This window comes from Rhinatrema bivittatum, chromosome 1, assembly GCF_901001135.1.
Source record: "Rhinatrema bivittatum chromosome 1, aRhiBiv1.1, whole genome shotgun sequence".
NCBI classification, from domain to species: Eukaryota; Metazoa; Chordata; class Amphibia; order Gymnophiona; family Rhinatrematidae; genus Rhinatrema; species Rhinatrema bivittatum.
Genome location: NC_042615.1, coordinates 345,351,016 through 345,370,650, shown reverse-complemented (window position 1 = coordinate 345,370,650; position 19,635 = coordinate 345,351,016).

Here is a 19,635-nt window from a genome sequence, read left to right as displayed (position 1 = left end):
AATAAACTGGGCCTTATTATCGCCCACGGGGTAGGATCCTTTATCCATTAAGGCCTGAAAAACATTAATAAGTGGTTTCAAAATCATATCCCGTAGAAGTTTATAGAATTCACCACTGAATCCATCCGGTCCCTAGGCTTTTAGTGGCTTAACTTGTCCAGTTTCTACTCTTATTTCTTCGACAGTGATTGGGTGATGTAACCACTCCAGTTGGGCCTCCGTAACCTTAGGAAGTTGGGCTCTACATAACCCCCCCCCCTTTCTCCCTATCACTACCTCCTGATTTATACAAATCTTTGTAATATTCCATCATGGTATTTGCTATGGTCTTATTATCGTGGACTAATTTCCCTTCCTTTGTCTTATGTGTAGCTATAAACTGTGACACCCCCCCCCCCCCCCCGCAGTAGCCCTAACTAAATAAGCTAAGAATTTCCACATTTTATTGCTATATTGCTATAATTTATATTTGTGAAACCCAACACTCTGCTTTGACCACTGATGGACTTATGTGTTTAGCTGAGATCTTAAGGCTAAATAATTTTCTCTATTTTCACATGTGTTAGCACCTATCAACCTATTCTTTGCCCTCTCTAACTATTTCTCCAACCTCAACAGCTGTTTATCAATGTACCTCCTTCTTTTAGTCACAAAGGAAATGATCTCTCCCTTTATTATGTCTTTTGTGGTTTGCCAAAATAGAATCGGATTATCTAGATGTGCTCCAAAAATCCAGTGTATTCCTCTCATTTTGCCTTAAGAAAATCATGTAAACTAGAATCTGTTGCCAAAAAGTATGGAAATCACCGATGCCTACTCTACCATTTCCACCCACCAATTCCTTCCAAATAGCGGCATGGTCTGATAACGTAATGTTTCCAATAGTGGCATCTTGCACTCCAGAAAAAAAATATTGAGAGACCAATAGGTAATCAATTCTGAAGTACAAGGAATGGGCCCTAGCTAAATGAGTAAAATCTTTTTACAATGAGTGGATAAGACATCACAAGTCAATTACCTGTAAACCTTTCTCGGGAAAATCAATTCCCCTATTTTGATGAATCTTGTCATTCTTAGTTGGATTGGATTTATTAACCATTGGCTCACGGACCCTATTAATATCACCTCCTATTACCAGACCATCCTCCATGCATGGGCAAAGATGTTTAAATAATCCTTCAAAAAAACTTGTGCTCCTAGTTGTTAGGTACATAAAGATTGCAGAATACCATCTTTTTATGATCCAACTCAGCAATCAAAATCACAAAGCGCCTCCTGGGATCTCTAATTTCCTGTTTAATTATGAGTGGCAAGTTTTTCTGAATCAATCTTGCTATGTCTGTAGATTTAGTATTTGCTGAGGCAAATCTGACCTCACCTACCCACCATCTTTTCAGCTTCTGGTGTTCCAAGTCACTTAAAAGTGTTTCCAGAGAAAAGCCACATCCGCTCTCTGTTTGTTCAAGGCAGCCAAGATCTTGGATCTTTTAATTGCTGAGGTGACTCCACATACATTCCAGGAGACAATTTTTACCACACCTGAGGGCATTGATTACTCCCACATACTTAAGTTAAATACAATTGTTTGCCAAATAATATCTTACATGAGAAGGAACCCTCCCATCATGGGCTCACACTCAGTTGCCCACTCCCTTCTACTAACGTCTGAGAAAAAGACCCAAATCCAAATTAGTGTCATCTGTGTCATGAAAAAGGACCCCCATCCCTCCAACTTCCTATCCCCCCTCAAACTGAAACCCCTACCCTCCTCTTTATCAACACTCTCACCCATTCAACTACTACTATGGAGATCATGTTCCATGCTCAGGTCCTTCCCACTTCCACCATCTGCCCCCTCCCTAATCAGAAACATATGCATACCTTATTTCCCCCAAAAAACAGAAACAAACATCCATTAACATTGCCACATACCAAACAGTGAGTCATTTATACCACATAACTCAAAATGGCAACTTCATATTGTCATGAAATAAACATATGAATAAACACCCATAACCAATTGTATTTGCCAAGAGCTGGTTTGTCTCGAATAATCTTCAGATTCTCATCATGGTATCTTTTGCCAGATGTAGTAATCCCCATATATATTAATCTCTATTTATTTCCTAGCAAGGGCAACAGCAGGCTATATCCAAAACAAACTTCAGCGCTGCTACTCCATGATGGCACCAAATCATTTTCAGCCTATAGATATATCCAGAACCCCCTGTTCTAGGCTTCTGAAGCAGTATTAAACCATTTTACACTCTCCTTGTGGGCCACACTAAGTTTAACTGGGTATAGCATAGAAACATAAAAACATAGAAATGACGGCAGAAAAGGACCTATAGTCCATCCAGTCTGCCCAGCAAGTTTATGGTAGTTTCTGTTGAGCTACAAAAGTCCCCCATTCTTATCAGTTTCCCAGGCCGTCAAAGTCAGGACCCTTGTTGGTTGCTGTTAGAGTTCAAATTCCCTGTTATCTTCTGCCGTTGAAGCAGAGAGTAATGTTGGAGGTAAGAGTACTGTTGGAGTTGCATCAAGAGCTTCAGGCTTATTGGTTAAGGGTAGTAACAGCCGCATCAGCAAGTTACCCCATGTTTATTTTTTCCAGACCGCAAAATTCACTGTCCTAGTTATTTGCTGTCTATATTTAATTCCCTTTTCCTTTTTTCTCCCTGCTGTTGAAGCAGAGAGCAATAATGAAGTTGAGCCTTATTTGTTAAGGGTAGTAACCACCACATCAGCAAGTTTCCCCCATGTACTCATTTCTTCGTTTCTATCCTCTAACCTTTAGGGACCCACAGTGTTTATCCCATGCCCCTTTGAAATCTTTCACCATTTTTGTCTTCACCACCTCCTCTGGGAGGGCATTCCAGGTATCCACCACCCTTTCCATGAAGAAATATTTCCTGACATTGGTTCTGAGTCTTTCTCTCTGGAGTTTCATTTCGTGACCCCTAGTTCTACTGATTTCTTTTCAACGGAAAAGGTTTGTTGATTGTGCATCATTAAAACCTTTCAGGTATCTGAAGGTCTATATCGTATCTCCACTGCACCTCCTCTCCTCCACGGTATACATATTTAGGTCCTTCAACTTCTCATCATAAGTCATTTGATGGAGACTCCCCACCATTTTGGTCGCCCTTCTCTGGACCTCCTCCATCCTGTTCTTGTCCCTTATGAGATATGGTCTCCAGAACTGAACACAGTACTCCAGGTAAGGCCTCACCAAGGACCTGTACAAGGGGATTATCACCTCCCTTTTATTACTAGTTATTCCTCTCTCTATGCAGCCCAGCATTCTTCTGGCTTTAGCTATCACCTTGTCACATTGTTTCACTGTCTTCGGTTTGCTAGACACTATCACCCCAAGTTCCTTCTCATGCTCTGTGCACAACAGCCCTTCACTCCCCATCACATACAGTTCTTTTGGATTACCACCCCCCAGATGCATGACTCTACACTTCTTGGCATTGAATCCCAGCTGTCATATCTTCGACCACTCTTCAAGCTTCCTTAACTCACTGCTCATTCTTTCTACTCCTTCCGGCATGTCCACTCTGTTGTAGATCTTAGTATCATTTGCAAATAGACAAACTTTACCTTCTATCCCTTCCGCAATGTTGTTCACAAAGATATTGAACAGAACTGGTCCCAACACCGATCCTTGTGGCACTTCACTTAACACTGGTCTCTCTTCAGAGTAGGTTCCATTCACCATCACACACTGTCTTCTGTCTAAAAGCCAGTTTGTAATCCAGGCCATCACCTTGGCACTCACTCCCAAGCTTCTCATTTTATTCACAAGCCTTCTATGCGGGACTGTATTAAAAGCTTTGCTGAAATCCAAGTAGAGCATATTGAGCGCTCTTCCTTGATCCAATTCTTTAATCATCCATTCAAAAAAATCAATCAGATTTGTCTGACAGGACCTTCCCCTGGAGAATCCATGCTGCCTGGGGTCCAGCAATTCTCCTGACTGTAGATAGCTCACTATCCTTTCTTCAGCAGAGCCACCATTAATTTACCCACCACCGAGGTGAGGTTAATCAGCCTGTAGTTTCCTGCCTCCTCTTTGCTCCCACTCTTGTGGAGTGGTACCACCACCGCTCTTCTCCAATCACTTGCCACCACTCCCGTTTCCATGGATCTATTGAACAGGTCGCGTAGTGGACCTGTCAGCACATCTCTAAGCTCCCTCAGTATCCTGGGATGTACCTCATCCGGCCCCATGGCCTTGTCCACTTTCAGTTTTCCTAGCTTTTCCCATACATTCTCATCTGTAAACAGAGTTTCATCCAATCCCATCTCCACCAATGGTTTTGTCATCCAGCAAAGGTCCTTCTCCAGGGTCTTCTTTAGTGAACACCAAACTGAAGTATTTGTTTAATATTTCTGCCTTTCCTTCATCTCTCTCCACACATTGATCATTGTCACCTTTAAATTTCACTGTACCACTTTGGACCTTTCTACTTTCTCTGATATATATGAAAAATGTTTTGTCTCCTTCGATCAAATTCTCAGCTGAAACAACTTGGAGCATAAGGGATCAAATTCTTTTCATTGTGCTGACAATTTTGAGGAATAGCCCTGAAATACCAGGATCTTCTTCCCTTCATTGGTTAATTGTTTCCCCACTCAAATTGCATGCTGTAATTCCACTTTTTGGGCAAATTTGAAAACCCGAGCTATCACCACTCTTGGACAGCCGTGTTCTCCTGTTTAGGTCTAAATGAAGTGCTCATTCAATGCGCAGGTCCCCTGATCTTGCTAGCAAGGTTTAGCTCAAGGGGCAGCCAGGATTCCAAGAAACTCAACAACTGATGCTCTTCCATTGTCCCCGCTAAGCCCACCAACCTTAAATTGTTGCAGCGAGACCAATTTTCAAGGTCTTCTAGCTACTCCTCTTGCTTTTCCAGGGCTGCTTAAATGGTGGCAGTATTGGTTTTCGAGGTGTGTAGGCCATCTTGCACATCCTAAATTTGCTGCTCCATTTCAGCCATTGACTCTCAAACCTGGACAAAGACGCCGAAACTTTGCCCAACTTGTCCACAATTTTTTTGAACTCTGGTTCTAATGCAGCAATCACCACTGATTTAAGTTCACTGACCGCCAACATTTTAGCTCTGTCCCAATCCTTGTGCACATGTACATCAGCCAAATTGGGGACACTGGCTTACACTTCTCTATCTCTTTATCCTTTTTAGCCAGCCGAGTTGACATTACCCAAGTCAGTCGTTACCCAGAAGAAGCCCAGGGATTACTCAACTGTCCAACTAATTTCTAGAGATGTGAATTCGTTCAGGACAAATTAGGCAATTTCAATGAAATTGCCTAATTTATCCTGGTTCGGGTACCCTGAAACTCAAACAAAATTTTCCCAAAATTTCGGGAAAAATTCGGTTTTGAGTTAGTGCGCGCCAATGTAAAAATGGTCCCCCCAAATTTCAAAGGCCCGAACCATGGGAAATATGATATTTCCTGCAGCGGGCCGAAAACAAAGCTTTGCACATCCCAAGTAATTTAACCCTTGCCTGCAAAAAACGATTGTACGTGGGGGACCGAGAGAGTAGTACCCTACATCCTGCTTTCTTCACAGCAATACATGATATCTCACCACATTCTTTTGTCCCACAGTATTTGGCCGCAAAACAAAAGTACATGCCATACAGCTGCAATTCCTTTTTTTTTTTTTTCGGGGGGGGGGGGGGGTGTCCATTTTGCAGCAACACTGCCTCTCCAGCGATAGTAGGACCCCCTCCCATGAAAAAACATTGTAGCTTAGTGGCTCCAGGCCTAAATTTGTAGTGAAGGCAATGGAGGGTGAAAGTGACTTGCCCAAAGTCAGAAAGGGCAGTAGCAGGATTTGACCACTGGCTTAACTAGCTCTCAGCCCACTGCCATAACCACTAATCTACTCCTCCACTTCACTTTTCTAATTCTGTTATATCTTTTTTGAGATGTGGTGATCAGAATTGCACACATTTGATGAAGCGGACTCTCCTCAAAATCTCATACCTCAATAAATTGGTTAGTCTATAAGGTGCCATCCACTTCTTGTCATTTTGCTACACCAGACTAACACAGGTATCCCTCTGAACACAATACTCAAGGTGCAGTCACACCATGGAGTGATACAGAGGCATTATGATATTCTCTGTTTTATTCTCCACTACTTTCCCAATAATTCCTAACATTTTATTTGCTTTCTTGACCATTGCCATACACTGAGTAGAGGATTTCAACATGTTATCCACAATGACCCCCTAAATCCTTTTCCTGGCTGGTGACTCTCAATGTACCAGGTGTTGCATTACCTTTGCCTCCTCCATTGCAGCAGCCACCAGAAATCTGAAAGAAACATGCAATATACCATTTTAATCAGCATTCAAAATGGAATTAAACAACATGTAGCTAATAGTTGGTATGTCCACCGTTAACTTGCAAAATGACTTTAAAATGAGTGGGGTATGAACACAACAAAATTTGAAAGAAATCTGTATCATTTTCCAAATTTAATAAGACCAATTCCAAATTTTAGTGCAAAGTTTGGTGAAATAACTTCCCTGACAACTTTCCTTCAACATTAAACTCTCCACCTCATTCTTAATAATGGCACCTATGTTTTCAGCAGCATTCAAGTTTGGAGAGTTCCCTGCCATTTTCTTTAAGTAGCTGTTGTGTGGTGTTGGCTCTCATGCATGGTACCTTATAATGGACAAAAGTAGTTTCACCAACTACCAAAACATTTTCTGGTTCACCCAAAAATGGGATAACATTTTTGACAAAAATCGTATTCCGAAAATAGGCACCATCCCAAGATTCCCTAAGTTCTTTGATTACCAACAATATTTTCTTTGCTGTGAACAGGACAAAAAGACCAACGCAAGCAGGGTTTCTAACAATTTGGTGATAATGTGCCTTGTCATTAATTTCATTCAAAGTTTTGAGCCAAACTCGATCATTTTGAAAATTTGGTTTTCGAATTGACGAAATGAAAAATTCGTCAGAAGGAACTAAATGATTGAAATCCTCTTCATCTCAATTCTGTAACCAATTTGCCAGCCAGAGCCTGTGTTGGATATGGGTTTCAGTTTTCAATGGTTTTGAAATAAGATGAAACACCTGGATACAAGCCCTGACTCAATAACTATCAACTGTTTTCCTCCTCTCATCCAAAATAGTTCATGTCACATGGTAACAGCATTTTTATTGCATGTTGTTGGAATTTTCAATTATTTTTTGGCTTTTTTGAGACAATTTTTATGGTCAACTTCACCAAATTGCGTAAAACACTTGTCAGCAGTCTTTCCCCATGTCCTCTAAATCCAGCTTTCACTTTGACCTAATTTTTTGGCAATGCACTTTTTCATAATAAAGGTTGTGTCAGCATCATGTGCCTCACAAAATGCAATACACTTAATACGGTCAATCTGATGCTGTTTTTCGCTATTGAGCGTTCCAACCATAAATAATAAATTTGAGAAATGTGTAAAGTACTGTTAATTCCAAATTGAATGGCCTACAAAATAGTACAAAACTATTAGCAGGATAATCCAGTGGGGCACTGGGAGAGGAGGGAGGCAAAGGTTATGCAACACCCAGTAAAACCTTACATCGTGTAGCTATAATTTGGGTTGCTCTTCTCTTTGTGCATCACTTTGCATTTGTGCACATTAAATGTCATCTGACATTTGGATGCTCATTTTCCCAACCTTGCAAAGTCCTCTTTCAATTTCTCAAAATCTAGTCACCTGCAGAGCGCCTGGAAGCAAGGAAGGACCCACAGGGTTGCCCTGTGATGGAAGCAGTAGCAGCCCTCTCCCGCTCCTCATCCTACGTCTTTTGTCTGGGTGAGGGCAGGTGTCTCCGGGCCCAGTGCCCGTGGCGGCGGATGTCACGGTGAAAGTGGAGGCTGCGGATGTGGCGGAGATTGAGAACAGGTTTGACTGCTGGTGTGCGGAGGCGGTATGAGATTTAACAACTCTGAATAATTTTGTATCATCAGCAAATAAGTTCATCTCACTCAAAGGCGAGTTTTAAAAGCCCTATGTGCACCAGAACTGGGAGATATGTGCAGAGGTTTTGCTTGTGCACACCAAGCAGATTTTAAAAGCCACTCATGAACGTGCATATTTTCCACTGCACACACAAGTGAAAAGTTTCTAAAAAGGGGCTAAGCATGGGCGAGGTCTGGCAGGCTGTGGGCATGTCGGGGCTTAGCCAAGAAATGTGTAAATACATACACATCTTTGTGCATGCCAGGATCCCTTGCCATGTAAATTTACTTCTGCCATGGATGGTGTGTAGGTATTAAAACAAAAAAAAATCTAGGCTATTCAGTGGGGTTTTAAGGGTCAGGGATATCAAGGGGGAAGGGAGGCTATTTGTTACGACTGTCACTGCCCGACGTCTGCACTCCGCCCTCCTTACCTCTTTGGCAATTCCTCCCGCAGTTGATGGATTTCTGGCTGCCGCAGCATCTGCCTGCCGTCCTCTCCGGCGTCCCCGGTCCAGCTTGGGTGCTACATCCTGCCATGTTGTTCGGCTACCATAGGGCGCGCGTGCCGAGCAGCCCTGCTTCTTATTCCTTCTTTAGCGCGAACCTCAGGGGCGTCCCCCTGTGATGACAACATGCATCCCGGATACAAAAGCCTACTCTATTTGCTAGCTAATCGAGTTAGCAAGGGGGTGAAGGGACTCCTTATGGATGGGGTTTGCTCTCCATACCTAGCTACTCTGCCTCTCCTTAATTGGACTTACTCTATCGGGGTACCCGCTCCTCGGGGGCCTCTCTCTTCTCTTTCAGGTCGCTGTCTAGAACCGGTACTCGCTCCTCAAGGGCCCATGTTCCTGGACTCTCTGCCTGAGCTCACTTCTGCTTGGAAGAACCCACTGCCTACACCATCAGTGAGTTACCATCTATATTCTCTCAGAGCTGTTCCCTGGAACCAGGTACTCGCTGCTCGAGGGCCTGCCTCTACTCCAGCTTCTGTGTTACCTTCCGGGAGAAAACCGCTGTGTGAGTAATCAAGCAACGAGGCTCCATACCAGAACCCTGTGTATGCTCCACTGAACTCACTATCTCAGTTTCTCTCCACTGCAGCACAGCTATTGAGGGATCGCTGTTCCAGTGTCCTGAGGGACTACAAGCCCAGCCGGGCTTCATCTCTACTCACTACTGCCACCTCTGGTGGCTTCTCAACTCTGCAGATGACAGGAGCATTCTGTGTTGTGTGTCCTAAAGCTGAGCCTGACCTGTGGCCCCTCACGGGACTTCCCCCCATGAGCGTGGTCATCTGCCACAGTGTCCAAGGGTCCACCCAAAACCTTACAAACAATAACAGATTGCTAACTCCATGGATCCGGCTAAGCTCAATGCCCTGCGGGCCATTCCGGGCATGGCCCGGCGCATTTCTGAACAGCAAGACGCATTGGAGAGAATCACTTCAGCGTTTCATCAGCTACACGGACAGAAGACTCAAGGCGCTACTTTCAGTAATGAAGTAACTTTAAAGACTGCTGTACCGCTGGCTGCTCCAGTTCGATTCTCAGGAGAGATTCAGAAGACCAGGGGCTTTATAAACCAGTGCTGCATGCATTTTGCATTACAGCCTTCTCACTTCCCCACAGCTTTTGCCAAGATTACTTACATTTTATCTTATCTTGATGGAGGGCCCTTGTCTTGGGCCTCTACACTGTGGGAACGCAAGGATCCTATTTTGCAGGATATAGATGGATTTTTGGACTTATTCAAATCCGTTTTCGATAATCCTGCCCGAGTGACCATTGCCGGTTCTGCTCTGGTGGACCTGAAGCAAGGCAACCGACCACTGACTGATTTTGTGATAGAGTTTAAGACTCTTGCTATAGAACTCTGCTGGGACCCCAAATGCCTGAAAACTCTCTTCTTCAGAGGCCTGGACAGTCGCTTGAAAGACGAGCTGGCCGCTCAAGAAACACCTGACTTGCTGGATGAATTAATGGCTTTGGCTACTAGAATCGATCACTGGTTTCATGATAAGGTGAAAGAACTCCGGCCTAATAGAGGACCAGGTCAGAAGGAGGCTAGTGCTAAACCTGCACCTCGGATGGTTCCAGTAATTCCTGCTGCCAATGGAGATGAACCGATGCAACTTGGTCGCAGTCATTTGACTTCCAAAGAGAGAAGACTTTGGAAGAGGCATGGTCTGTGTATGTACTGTGGACAGGCTGGTCACGATGTCCCAACATGCCCAATTCGTCCTGGAAACGGACGGTCCTAAGTCCTGCAGGAAGACTGTTCTTAGGCCTTACTATGCCCTCTCCTCCGCTCTTTCTCCCAGTCTCCTTGTTCTGCGGACCGTCTGAGTTTCAAACTCTTGCCCTGGTGGATTTAGGGGCAGGAGTTAACTTTATTCTTCGATGCCTAGTGGAACATTTGAGGATCCCCCTCGTCCCTTTGAAGGTTCCACTTCTCCTATCTTCCATTCTTGGGGAGCCCTTACCGGGTGATGTGACTTGCCAAACTGTACCGGTAACTCTTCACACTGGAGCTCTCCATACCGAGTCAATTCCCTTCTTTGTGTTAGAGAAGGCCATGCACCCTATTGTCCTGGGGTTACCCTGGTTGCAGTCGCACCAACTCCAATTTGACTGGGCACCCTTGTAACTCTCCCGCTGGGGTCCAGGTTGTCATGGGAAGTGCCTTAAGGAGATTGCTCCTGTCATCTGCATGCCTACAACTCCTATCACCGGAACAGAGGAGTGGGCCAGGACACCTTCATTGGGAGGACTTGCCCCCGGAAGATCCCTGAGGACCCCTGTCGTGGAGAGGCCTGCGGCCGCGAAAGGAATGAGATCAAGCTTGAGACCTCGTCGACGGCTGACATGGAGTGAAGGCTGGAGCCCTGCCCTGCCGAAACTTGCACTGTCCCCGGAACCAAGGACGCGCGACCCAAAAGCCCTGGAGGTTTGAGGCTTGTCCTCCAGCAACTTGTATAGCTTATTGTCCCCTAGGGACAATTAGCTGTACAAGTTGTGCTTCCAGATCATCCCCAAACAAGAATTTCCCTTTAAAGGGAAGATTGCCTAGCTGGGCCTTGGAGGAAACATCAGCCGACCAGTTGTGGAGCCACAGAAGCCTTCTAGCCGAGACTGCCGAAGCCATAGTGCCCGAGGACGCCCGAAGATCATACAAGGCATCCATGGTGTAAGCCACAGCTGCCTCCATTCGATCTGCCTGCTCCACTTCCGCTGGAGGAAACTCCTGCATGGTGAGCAACTGTTGCACCCTTCATGAGGCTACTGCAGACCACCGCCCTAATGCAAAGTGCCGAGACCTAAAAAATCCTCTTAAGAAGGACCTCCAGCTTCCCATCCTGAAGATCCTTAAGAGCGGCAGCCCCTGCAACCGGAATGGTCGTCCGCTTAGTGATGGCTGAAACAGCCACGTCCACTTTTGGAAACCTAAGGATGGCCAAGGACTCGTCTGCCAGCGGGTAGAGCTTCTCCATGGCTCGCCCCACCTGAAGGCTGGTCTCGGTAGCCTCCCATTCTCGGGTCACAAGTTGTAGTAGCATAGGATAAAAGGAACAGCTTTAGGAGGGGCCCGAAGCCCCGAAAGAACGGGGTCCCCCTTGGTAGCCTCCGAGCTCGGCTGCGGTGCCTCAATACTGAGCTCTGTCAGAACATGAGGGATTAAATGATCAAGCTTCTCCCTCCGAAATAATCTGAGGACCCTCGGGTCATCCCCCTCAACTGGGGTGGGCTCATCAACATCCCTGTCAATAACCAAAAGGAGAGGGTCCAGCAAAGGGGGATCCGGTGGATCAGAGGTCAGGATCCCGGAGAGATCCAAATCCACACAGCCCGTCCTCTCTCGGAGGAATTGGAACCCCCAGAAAGCCTAGCCACCTTCGCAGGCGGAGGCTCCTCAGCCTGCAACTCAGGGCCTCAGCCTCCAAAAATGCCTTGTGCATTAAAAGCACAAATTTGGAAGAAAAAGGAAGCTGCTCCTTTAACACCCCCCCCCCCCAATGTGGGGGGGTCAAAGCTCAGAGAGGAGGCAGGCACTGGGAGCCGCTATCTAACAGGGCTCAAATTCGGCGGGGAGAGCGGAGAAGGGTTCTCCCCTCCCCTGCATCCAGCCCTACACTGGGGCGTGGTGGAGGCAAAATGGCCATCGTTCCTGCACTAGACGGGGATGGGGCAGGCCGAGGCCGGCAGAGGCGGGAATTCCTCCCTGTGCCACGGGAGCGTGCTGAAAACGACCCGCTGTTGCTCTCCAATGGTCCTTCTCCTCCTGGGAGGCACCGTGTACAAAGGCCATCGCAGGAGAGCCGCACCACCGGCTCCCCACATGCTGAACATGCTGAACCCCGCAGCATACCAGCGGAGAAGGAGCGAGCACGAGGCCGAAAAACTTGGCGAAAATCACCCCTCCGGAGCCCCGGGAAACCTGTGCGCACAGTAGAAAAATAACTCTCTTTTTTTTTTTAAACGCAGACATGCATCCACCCAAGGGGAAAAAAATGCCCCTGGGACTTCAATCGCAGCACAGGCAGCCCCCCCGAGGAATTATGCCATCTCAGGGTGCAAGGGGGAGGGGAGGGGAGGGACCGGCCCACCGGTAAATCCCCCTACTCACCGGTAGAAGAAGCGGCTCAACCAAGGCCACAGCCTCGGGAGGACTGAGTCTGCTCACCTCCAGAAAGAAAACTAACTTTTTTTTTTTAAACAGTTTGATTTAGCCACTAGTAGAAACAAACACCCTTAGCTCTTATAATTTCTAGTTTGCTTTGTTTTCTTTATAAAGGATCAGGACCGCAGGTTCTGTCAGCCTCATCTGCTGGAGTCAGAGAAATACTGAAGGATCGCAGGTGGCACACCAGTGTAAGAGGGGGTGCCTTTCAGCTTTTTTCTCTGACTCCATCTGTTGGAAGGGAGACACAACCCAGTGGTCTGGACTGATCCTGGTATGTACAGGGAACTATGATTAACTATATGTTCAATAAATTTGCTGTTTATAATCGTTTCAACCATGTTTTCCGGCACTGACATAATGCTTACAGGTCTGTAGTTTCCTGGATCACCCCAGAACCTTTTTTAAAAATTGGTGTTATGTTGTCCACCTTCCAGTCTTCAGGTACTGTAGCTGATTTTATTTATTTATTTATTTATTTTTGGTTTTTATATACCGGAAGTTCCTGTATACAATACATATCACTCCGGTTCACATTTAACAGAAATAACTATCGCCGGGGAGGCGGTTTACATGGAACATATCGAATATAATGAACGGATAATAATCAAGGTAATAATAATCAAGGAATAATCAAGGTTTTAATGATAGTTTACTGATTACTAATAGTACATCAATTTCATTTTTCAGTTCCTTCAGCATTCTGGGATATATACTGAATCAAGTGATTTGCTACTCTTTAGTTTGTCATTTTGCCTTATTATATCTTCCATGAGCACTGAGGTTTCCTTAATTTGCTCTAAATCATCACCTTTAAATATCACTTCTGATATGGGAATCTGCCTTACATCTTCTTCAGTAAAGACCAAATTAAATAATTCATTTAATATTTTTCTATGGTCTTGTCTTCCCTTAGTGCCCCCTTTTGGCAGCATGGTAAAAAAGTAGGGATGTGCACACATTTTTTTTTCATTGGTGTTTGGTTTTCGGGGCCAGAGTGGGCCATTTCTGTCCACTCCCCAAACCCGAAAACTTTTTTCGTTTCTATTTCGGGAAAAACCTGAAAAAACAAAAAAACCTCCACTTGACCCTTCAAATTATTTAACTATAATCCCCCCACCCTCCCGACCCCCCCCCCCCCCAAGACTTACCGAAGGTCCCTGGTGGTCCAGCGGGGATCCCGGGAGCGATCTCTCCCTCTCGGGCCGTCGGCTGCCAGTAATCAAAATGGCGCCGTGGGCCCTTTGCCCTTACCATGTGACAGGGGCTGACCAATGGCACCGGTAGCCCCTGTCACATGGTAAGGGCAAAGGGCCACCGGCATCATTTTGATTATTGGCAGCAGATGACACGAGAGGGGGAGATCGCTCCCAGGACCCCCACTGGACCACCAGGGACTCTCTCAAGTCTTGGGTTGGGTCAAGCAAGTCTTGGGGGAGTCAGGACGTTGGGGGTTTGTAATTAATTAAATTTGAAGAGTTGGGGTTGGTTTGGAGTTTTTTTTTATGTGCCCTTTCTCCCCCCCCAAAAAAAACAAAAGTAAAACCACACGGAATTTCGTGGGTTTTCCTTTCGTTTTGTCAGCCCCCCCGAAATGCAAACGAATGCACATCCCTATTAAAAAGTAAGGTAAAAGAGGCTGACCAATGGCACCGGTAGCCCCTGTGACATAGTAAGGGCAAAGGCTATCGGCGCCATTTTGATTACTGGCAGCCGACAGTCCGAGTGCAGGAGATCGCTCCTGGACCCCTGCTGGACCACCAGGGACTTTTGGCAAGTCTTATGGGACCCTCCTGACACCCACAAAACTTGACAAAAGTCCAGCGGGGGTCCAGGAGCAACCTCCTGCACTCCGGCCATCGGATGCCTGTACTCAAAATGGCGCCGATCGCCTTTGCCCTTACTATGTCACAGGGGCTACCGGTGCCTTTGGTCAGCCCCTGTCACATGTTAGGAGCACAAGATGGCGCCGATGGCCATGTGACAGGGGCTGATCAATGGCACCGGTAGCCCCTGTGACATAGTAGGTCAAAGGCTATCGGCGCCATTTTGAAACCGGCACCGAGGGTGTGAGTGCAGGGGATGGCTCCCGGACCCCCCGCTGGACCACCAGGGAGTTTTGGTAAGTCTTGGAGGGGTCAGGAGGGTGGGGGGTTGTAGTTAATTTAATTTTAGTGGGGAAATGAATAGGAATCAACGTATCAACGTATCGGGGCGCCATTCGGCCGAATGCAATGTATCTGCCCCCCGACGAATCCGAATCCCAAATGCAATGTATGGCGTCCCTCTGCACATCCCTACAAATCTCCTTCATTTTTTTGAAGGAGTGAATAAACATGTGGACAAAGATGAACCAGTAGATGTGGTGGATTTGGATTTTCAGAAGGTGTTCGACAAAGTCCCTCATGAGAGGCTTCTAAGAAAACTAAAAAGTCATGGGATAGGAGGCAAAGTCCTTTTGTGGATTACAAACTGGTTAAAAGACAGGAAACAGAGAGTAGGATTAATTGGTCTGTTTTCACAGTGGAAAAAGGTAAACAGTGGAGGGATCTATACTTGGACTGGTGCTTTTTAATATATTTTTAAATGATCTGGAAAGGGGTGTGACGAGTGAGGTGATCAAAGTTGCGGATGACACAAAATTATGCATAGTTGTTAAATCTAAAGCGGATTATGATAAACTGCAGGAGGACATGCAAGGCTGGAAGATTGGGCGTTCAAATGGCAGATGACATTTAATGTGGACAAGTACAATGTGATGCATATAGGGAAAAATAATCCTTGCTTTAGTTATACTATATTAGGCTCTATATTAGGATTTACCACCCAGGAAAGAGATCTAGGTGTCATAGTGGATAATACATTGGAATTGTCTGCTCAATGTGCTGTGGTGGTCAAAAAAGCAAACAGAATTTTAGGAATTATTAGGGAGGGAATAGCAAATAAAACAGTGGTTATCATAATGCCTCTGTATTTGTCCATGGTGAGAGCACACCTTGGATACTGTATGTAATTCTGGTCACGGCATCTCAAATAAGATATAATTCCACTGGAGAAAGTACAAAGAAGAGTGACCAAAATAATAAAGGGGATGGAATGACTCCCTTATGGGAAAAGGCTAAAGAGGTTAGGGCTGTTCAGCTTGGAGAAGAGATGGCTGAGGGGGGATTTGATAGAGGTCTACAAAATCATGAAAGGACTTGAACAGGTAAATGTAAATCGGTTATTTACTCTTTCATACAATAAAAGGACTAGGGGACACTCCATGAAGTTAGCAAGTAGCTCATTTAAAACAAATCGGAGAAAATTATTTTTCACTCAATGCATAATTGAGCTCTAGAATTCATTGCCAGAGGATGTGGTTAAGGCAGTTAGTGTAACTGGGATTGGATAAGTTCCTAGAGGAGAAGTCCATTAACAGCTATTAATCAATTTAGGAATAGTAGCTTGGGATCTATTTAATGTTTGGGTACTTGTCAGGGACTTGTGACCTGGATTGGCCACTGTTGGAAACAGGATGCTGGGCTTGATAGACCCTTGGTCTGATCCAGTACGGCATATTCTTATGTTCTTCGGGATAGAAGGTAAAGTTTGTCTGCAGATGATACTAAGATCTGAAACAGAATGGAAATGTCTGAAGGAGTAAAGAGAATGAAAAATGATTTAAGAAAGCTTAAAGAGTGTTTGAAGATTTGGCAGCTGGGATTCAATGGCAAGAAGTGCAGTCATGCATCTGGGATGCGGTAATCCAAAAGAGCTGTATATTATTGGGGGGGGGGGGGGGGGGGGGTGAAAGACTTATATGCATGGACCAAGAGAGAGATCTTGGGGTAACAGTGTCTGGCGATCTGAAGATGGTAAAGCAATGTGACAAGCTAATAGCAAAAGGCAGAAGAATGCTGGACTGCATAGAGAGAGGAATAACCAGTAAGAAAAAGACGGTAATAATGTCCTTGTACAGCTCCTTGGTGAGGCCTCACGTGGGGTACAGTTCTGGAGCCCGTATCTCAAAAAAATAGAGACAGGATAGAGGCGGTCTGGAGAAGGTTGACCAAAGTGGTGTGGGGTCTGTACTGGAAGACTTATAAGGAGAGACTGAAGGATCAAACTATGTATATCATGGAAGAGAGAAGGTGCAGTGGAGATATGATACAGACCTTCAGATACTGTACCTGAGGGGGAAGGAAAGGGGAATTGGATAGGGGTATGCATTCGTTTCCTACGTATTTGTAATCCGCAACATATAGGGCCATATTCGTTGTATTCGTGGGGAAGCGAATCGTATCGCTATTCCCCACGAATACAATGAATCTTCGCCGAATTATTCGGCCGTCTAAAGGAGCCAATTTAAACAAACCCCCCACCCTCCTGACCCCCCCCAAGACTTACCAAAACTCCCTGGTGGTCCAGCGGGGGGTCCGGGAGCCATCTCCTGCACTCACACTCTTGGCTGCCGGTATTCAAAATGGCGCCGATAGCCTTTGACCTACTATGTCACAGGGGCTACCGGTGCCATTGGTCAGCCCCTGTCACATGGTAGGAGCAATGGATGGCCGGCGCCATCTTGAATACTGGCAGCCGATAGTCTTTGCCCTCAATATGTCACAGGGGCCGACGGTCATACATTGCTCCTACCATGTGACAGGGGCTGACCAATGGCATCGGTAGCCCCTGTGATATAGAAGGTCAAAGGCTATTGGTGCCATTTTGAATACCGGCAGCCGAGGGTGTGAGTGCAGGAGATGGCTCCCGGACCACCCGTTGGACCACCAGGGAGTTTTGGTAAGCCTTGGGGGGGTCAGGAGGGTGGGGGTTGTACTTAATTCAATTTTAGCTGGGAAACAAATAAGAATTAATGCATGTACATATCGGGGGGCCCCCCTTGCCGAATGCAACGTATCTGCCCCCCAACGAATATGAATCCCGAATGCAACGTATGGCGTCCCTCTGCACATCCCTAGAATTGGATTCAGATGACAACAATCGTGGGCCCTGACTTTTATGGTATGGGATACTGATAAGCAGACATAAGGGAAAAAGCACAGGACTGCTTCTATGGCCAAGTCCATAAGCAAAGCATGTCAAGAAGCACTGTCTGAATTTTCAAAAAGGCTCATCACCCAGTAAAAATGTTGCTAGCTGTAATTTTTTATGGGTTATCTTAAGGCTTGGGGGAAACTGCACAGTGTGGCAGTTACTACCCTTAAGAGAAACATGGGGTATCCTGCATGAACCAGTAGTTGCTACCCTTAACATTAACATAGAGTTAACTTGTAAGGAGCGGCAGTTACTACCATAAGAATCTTGCCGGGCAAACTGAATGGACCCTTTGGCCCTTTTCTGCCATTATTACTATGTTACTATATATTATTATTATTATAACCATACTATTCCTCTAAGTTTTCTTAACTGAATGTAAATTAATTATTTTTATGTGAAATGCAGTATCACAGCATCAGCCTTTCAATGCATATTTCCCTCCTGTGAATTGGAAAAGCATCTGTCCTTCTTTTACATTACATTGGCTTTAGGGATATCATAAAAGAACTAAGGTCTTGAAACAATCTTTCCTTGAAATAGCAATCCATGTTAGATGAAATATATATATATATATTTTCTTTTAACACATTTCTTGCCAATAGCTGCATTTACATCCTTTATTCAACAAAAAAAAAATGTTGCTGCTAGTAAAAGCTTGCTGAAGATTAGCCTACCATCCAGATGCAGTTTGAATTGAAGAGTAACCAGTGAGAAAGCTGTTGCGCTTTATGGCTGCGTTTGCTCCGTGGCCGGGCCTACTCACCTTTCTCGTCCGTCCACGAGCTCTGGGCTCTCCCACTCTGCAGCCGCAGCCAGTTCATGGTGTCCTCGGCTCCCCCACGCTCAGTCACCCGTCCAGGCCTCACGACGGGGCTCGGCGTCCTCTGTGGCATCAGCCCCGCCCCTAGGCGCACATGTGCGGACTGTCTGGCCTCTTAAAGGGCAAGGGGAGGATCCAACCTCCACGGCATGCCCTGTTTGATGGCTGCATTAAAGGAAGTGGTCTGACAACACTTCCTCGCCTTGGCAATTGGGTCGTACACTCCGGTGTCTCTAGTTTGCCTTCCAGCGGCTCCTGTTCCATTGTCTCTTGTTCCTTCGTCTCTCCATCCCTGGTAGTACCCTTCAGACTGATCTCACGGTACTGACCATTGCTTGCTCCTGACTACTCTTAATTGCTGCCTTGACCTGACCTCTGCCTGTTCTCTGACTACTCCTGATTGCTACCTGGAACATGACCTCTGCCTGACCTGACTACTTCCGGATTGACTACAGGTACTGCCCCCTGCTTTGGCTGACCATTCTGAACTGTTACTCTGGCCTTGATCCTCGCTATCCACTCGGACTCTCTGTTCTGGCCTCCTGTGACCTCGGGACATTCTTGTTTGGACATCGACCGCGCACCCTTGTTCATGGTGGGCACTCCTCTTCACTTCCTCTCTAGGAGATCCTGCGAGGCCCACCTAAGACCAGGCGGCCCGGGTACCCAAGGGCTCAACCTGAGGGAACCCCAGGTTGCTATTGGTGAAGCTCCAGCTAGCCTCTGTCTCCTCCTGTGCTCCGCCTCCTGGTGGCAGGCGCTCTCAGGGTCCGACCGGAGGGCCGTACCAATCCTGTACCAGGCCAAGGGTCCACCTCCAGCGCAACCAAAGCATCTGCAGCATGCAGCCAATCTATTGTACTACTGCTGCATGTTTTGTTGTTTAATATTCACAGAAGAGCTAGATGCAGGAATAAAAATGGATCCTTGCATTCTCTATTTATTTTTATTTTCTAGGTATAACGTTTTTCTTTTATTACGGTATGTGCTGCACTACACACACATTGACTATTTCAGCTATATGAAAATAAACGAGAAAGCTAATGTTTTTAAAGCTTGCTTATTTTTGTGCATACACATGATTGGCTAA